The sequence below is a fragment of the Haliotis rufescens genome, unplaced genomic scaffold (genome assembly GCF_023055435.1).
Source record: "Haliotis rufescens isolate VD_foot unplaced genomic scaffold, xgHalRufe1.0.p SCAF_14, whole genome shotgun sequence".
Classification (NCBI taxonomy): Eukaryota; Metazoa; Mollusca; class Gastropoda; order Lepetellida; family Haliotidae; genus Haliotis; species Haliotis rufescens.
Genome location: NW_025963824.1, coordinates 27,829,495 through 27,835,494, shown reverse-complemented (window position 1 = coordinate 27,835,494; position 6,000 = coordinate 27,829,495).

Genomic DNA, 6,000 nt, shown 5'->3' with positions numbered 1-6,000 from the left:
GTTGTAACTCTAAGTCAGTAGGGAATTGGTGATGGACTTCGTAACAAGACTACATTGTTTTACAAGGCAACAAGAAGACACTGACTCTTTAATGCAAAATGGTAGATAATCGGGATGATTGTTCACTGGAAACGGCGTTATATACTTTGCTATACAGCCCTTGTATTCTTTCTTTTCAGTTATCCAAAGACGTGCCAAGGAGAGGCGCGGGCCACCAAGCTGTGGATGCCCGTGCCTAAAATTACCCACAAGATGAGATTGAGGAAGAGAATATATATGGATGTCAATTTCTTTATAATGAGGAACACAACGTTTCAGAGTATATGCTCACTCCTTCACCTGATGAAGGAGTAAGCACATACTTCTTTATTATGAGGAACACGACGTTTCAGAGTGAAGGTAGTTAGCATATACTCCGAAACGTTGTGTTCTTCATAATAAAGAAGTTGACATCCATATATTCTCTTCCTTATGTGTATCACTTCTAAATGCCTTTCAAAGACAAGATTCGATTGGCCGAGGATGAGCAGGTACTAGTGGGCTACTAAGCTGCTAGTTGGGTATACCAAAATGCTACCGTTGCCATGTGGAGATAACCTCTTTACTAGCGCAAAACAAGTGCCAGGTCATGCAATAAATTGTCCGTAAACACACACAGTCCATTGTCACTAAGGTGGACGCCTTCCCAGGCGTACCATGCCTTGTCTGATGCCAGGATCTGGGGATGTGGCACGATGGTACCGCCGAGCTCTTCGGCGGTGGATATTGTTCCGTATCCCCTTGATCTTTATTGGATCCCTGGCATCGTGCCAGTAGTGGCGGGGCAGCATTGAGGATATGATGATCCTGGTGTCGGGAAGCTGGAGTCGTATCCGAAGGATTGATGCCACCATATCAAGGTAGAGTTGGCTTCCCTTGACCAAGCACAGGTCGTTGGAGCCCAGGTGAATGATGAGGGTTCTGGTCCAGCTTTTCCCCCTCGAGGCAGCCAGTGTACTATATCATGTGCATGTGTTTATGAATCCCTATCAAATAGTGATGATACCAGGTGTTCGTGAAAAGGTGTAGCGTATCCTGCCCCATCGGTGGCATCCGTCACTAACACATGCAAAGGCAAGTCAACTGTTCACCCGAAAGAATATGGGGAACATATGGTACACGTCAAAATATGGAATTTAATCGGACATTATTGTTCTCACTGATTTAGAAATGTCTTCCACATAAAACGTTTTGAAAGCTTTACTGAGGCCTTGAACCTTGATCAAACAACGTCTTAGCAAGAGTCATATGATGCTCCATGAAATCTTGGTAGAAAGAGCATGCTCGATTGTATCAAAAGTTGTGACATGTAGACACCAAGGCAGGAGCTGCTGGAATATTGCTCGACATGAAGGGAAAGTAGACTTTTGGAAAGTTGAAGTTATTCCTCTAATCCTACAGTCTTGTGGATAGTGTTTTGTCACTCTGAATCATTATATGATTTATATGTTTTAAACACGTGATTCCTAATTCTCTGGAGAAAGTTACAGTCCCCACTGATATTTTATTACACATGTAGAAGCCATTTCCTGGATGAACAATTTGGAGTATGGTATTACTCAAACGAAAACTAATGTTTGATGTCATTGTTTGAAGTTTGAAATCACTCTTACAATCAAAGAATTACATTATATGTCACACGTGATACCTTCAACAGAACTGTAAATAAGAACAAGATTGCTTCAACTAGTGTTTCTCTCACACATAAGCAAATAAAAGCATTAATGTATAAATGATGTCTGGAAAGAACTGATCACTATGTTTTCCACATCTACCTACTCCATGAGACAGGTCGTTAATAAAGGCAACCATATTTAAAGATAACCTGACAATCAAAGAATCACGCTAAGGTAATACGCAAGACGCACTTTTAAATATCTTCCTATCTCATCCAGACTGACAAAATTATAGCTTTTGGTAACAGCCTCTAATCTGGGTAACTAGCATCAGATATCCTGTGTAAAAGAACAATGATAAGCTGGGACCATGGAGGAGGACGTGAACCAGATCGAAAAGTGTTAGATCCAATCCGGGTGACCTTATTAGGAGAAAGTGCTGGTGGTGTCAGCGTGGGTCAGCACTTGCAGTCACCCCTGTCACGTTACTTGTTTCACAGAGCCATCATGCAAACGCCAAAACAGCAAAACGAAAGATGAAGAGGTTTCCTGGTCTCCTTGAATACCCCTCGTCTTCAACAGATGCAAACATCTATGACTTCTTGAAGACAGCAGATGCTCAAACTATGGCAGACCCTCAGCTAGGTTTGTTTGATGAAGACTTGGATTCAAAGCAGTTATGGATGATTACTTTCTCTCCAATGACCCAAAATCATTTCTGTCCAGCGGTTCCATCAAGCAGACCTACCCTGCAACAGTTACCTAAACGTATTGTCATCATGGTCAGTTAAGCCATGACTCCACAGCTCGCCTGGTTATCAGCGTGGACAGTGTGTGGACAGTAATAGCATTTTTTCGGATATATATGAGCAGAATTACGATGTGATTCGAATGCAGGGAGGACTCAATACACGTTCACCTGTGTCCACAAGAATAATATTAACATGATGTTAATCAGTTCGAAAAATATGTCGTAGCAGCCATGGACTGCTTATACATGAAGTACTAACTTACAATATTCAGTGTATGAATTGCAGTTTACAACGGAAGAACAAACAACGTATTTAGATATGTGATGGACTGGGAGCACACATTGAAACACGGAAGGTCATTGATGAACGTACATGTAGCAAGTATTGTTGATGATAAGCAATTGCAATAGTAATGTCATGTAATTAGGTAAACATGTAACTATGCTTGTCATAAGAGGCGACAAACGGGATCGGGTGGTAAGGCTCGCTGATGCATATGTCATCGCATCTCAATTGTGTAGATCGATGCTCATGATGTCAATCACTGTATTGTCTTGTCCAGACTCGATTATTGACACACCGCCGTCATATAGCTGGAATATTGCTGAGTGTGGCGTTAAAAAGCAAACAATCAAACAATCAAACCCTATGGAAGTCGTAGTTCAGGTTCCACTAAAAGAACTCGATTCTGGATGCTAACAAGTGCCATCAGCATTAATAAGACCCACACTGGTCGGAGAAGACTCCTGGATTCTAAAATTCAATGAACTATGCACATAAACGTAACTGTTAATTTGAAATCAAATATTACCTATTATCACTGTTTCTTAGGAAAGGGTTCCGTGCATTGTGAAACCTTATAACTCTCCGACTGCATTCATCTCGCGTCTTCACTCGGAAGGAGTAACCGACTGAATCATAAGTGTATGATAACAATTGTCACAAGTAGGTAACGGTAACTAGTAAGTGCGTGAGTAAAAACATCAAACAATAGTAAAATTCTGTATCAACATGTGTCATCACAACATTTTTCACTGTGAACCATATATTTGTACCACATAACTATGAAACCTTCGGTTCTTATGACTGCATTTCAGTTTTCATGCCTGAATCTCAATTCGTATTTGAATTCTCAACATTGTATTTCAATTTTCAGCATTATTTTTGAAGACACTGTACATGGAATCATATTGCATAACCTTGCGACCCGCAGTCGTCATGTCTCGTAGATTGTAGTTCATTTGTTTTCCTGCATGTACACGCTGAGCAAACAATGCTTTGTAATGGTCCGCGAAACATATACAACGTCCCGTATGGACAGCGCAACCGGTAACCTTCTCGTAGAAGTAGTAGTAGTAATATAAATAGTCTGTATTACCCCTAATACATAAGAATCGTTTCACTAGAATCGTCAGATTGCCCTTGTGCTATTGAATGGTCGCCTATTGGTTCGATATTTACACAAAGAGGGTAATTGGTTGTACTGTCAACATACCATTCTGGTGCAGTCGCAATTGTTATGTGTTCGCTGTTGCCATCCAACTGCCGAGACCATTGCTTGCACAGTTCGTATCATGTTGGCAGTCTTGGTGGGACTTTCTGTCGAATCGATATTGAACTGTGAAGTAGTTTATTGTTTTTTTATTGAGGAGGAATTGTAATGTTTGACAGCAAGCGAGCAGGAATCACGCACGTTGAGACGCCCAACGCTATCACCGTATTCGTACGTGCGTGATTCCCGTGCACCCTTTCGAGTTGAGTTGATCGGTTCAACTGTGTCATATGGCCCTGTGACGCAGGGGTAGCATTATGCAGATGGCTGTTTCAATGAATGCTCGTTCTACCCGTGACGAACAGGTCTGGTTGTTGATGAAATATAGTGATAGCTAAAAAGACAGATTTTTTATTCATGCACCGATTGTCTTTAAACCTTCCAGACTAAAGGTATGTGTAACATGAGGTTTCTGAGATGTAGTATTATGTCAAATCCGTCTGATCAAGAGACCTTGTGATGTCACAGAAGAAGATCACAATCAGATTTCATATGTAAAGTGACGTCACAAACAACGCTTTTGAATCAGAGTTTTTATTAACCCAGTTTTGAGAAATGGGAAAACGGTGAATAAGGTGCATAAACATTACTGGTGAATATATAACGTTAATTACATACAATGTTTACATATCAAATAATTTAAATCTTTAATATCATACCTAGCGGAATGAGTACTTAAAACAGGTGCGAAAAGGTCATATTTGCATGTTACCATGTATGGCGACAAGAGAGGAACACATCATGGATCAAATTGGGCACATCATCTAAATATGCCGTCAGGTAAATTACAGAAAAACAAATGTTACAGCATTGTAATTCCATTAAATATGTTAACAATATATAATTTCAACAAAGTCAGCCATTGAACTATTTTACTGTCAGCATTGGTGTTCAACTATTGTTTGTTTAATATTGAGGATGAAAATATTAATAAATATGTAACAATATAATGCCAATCGTGTTTCTCCAGCAATTATTGCCACAATTAATACTAGTATATCATACACTTCAGTTAGATTTACCCAAATTTTCCACTTTCAACCATTATGTGACTTCTATGTTTTTTGTTATACAATATATTTTTTTCACATTATCAACAAAAATTTACAATAAACTAAATCTCAATAACGCTGACAAGTATCATCATAAACCATCAGAATATTTGTTAAATCTAAGGCAGGGTTTCAGGGAACAGCTAACATTGTCCTTTCCGCTGTTGGCCTCTATGAAATGTTTGTGTAATGTAATTCACACACTATTTCAATTCTCGCGGCTATTGAAACAAGTTTTTGAAAAGTTAGCATTATTAAATATAATAAGAAAAACAGTTAATTGCTAACTTTAGCGATGGTGACAAACGCCTACCGTCAGCTGTCACAAAATTGATGAATTATTTTTCTTCGAACAAACACTCTTTTGGGGGGCAACATCGTCATCAATTTAATACTGAGGAAGAAAGTATCCATAACTATGGAACTAGTAACACATTTCAATTATGTTTCTCCAGACATTAATGGACTAAATCCTCATTATGGTGACAACCATCATCATACATCACCAGAATATTTGTTAAATCTTAGAACACCTTTCAGAGACGAGACATATTTTGACCAAAGCGTTGTCATATAGATATACATACATATAACAAATATTATCTTAAGTTTGGTGATGTGAACATTAATCGTGAAAGAGAAATTCTAATCACAGACTCTTATCAGGTAATCGTGACCTTTGACATAATGGCCTATTATATCTCAACTCTCGTGGCTACTGCAGACAAGCTGTTGAACAAAATTGAAATCTTAATTATTTTATGTATAATATATTAAAACAGTAAAGGATTGAGTTTGGTGATGATGGCAAACATCTATAGTGAATGATGAGTAAAAGCGGTAATATAGAATGTTTCTAGGAACAATCACACTTATTGATATCATCTACTGCATAGAAGTTGAACAACCTATATCTTCGTATGTCCATAATTAGTGTAATGTTTCTTATAATATTCAAACTAAAACTAACGTGTACGTTCAAAATTGGT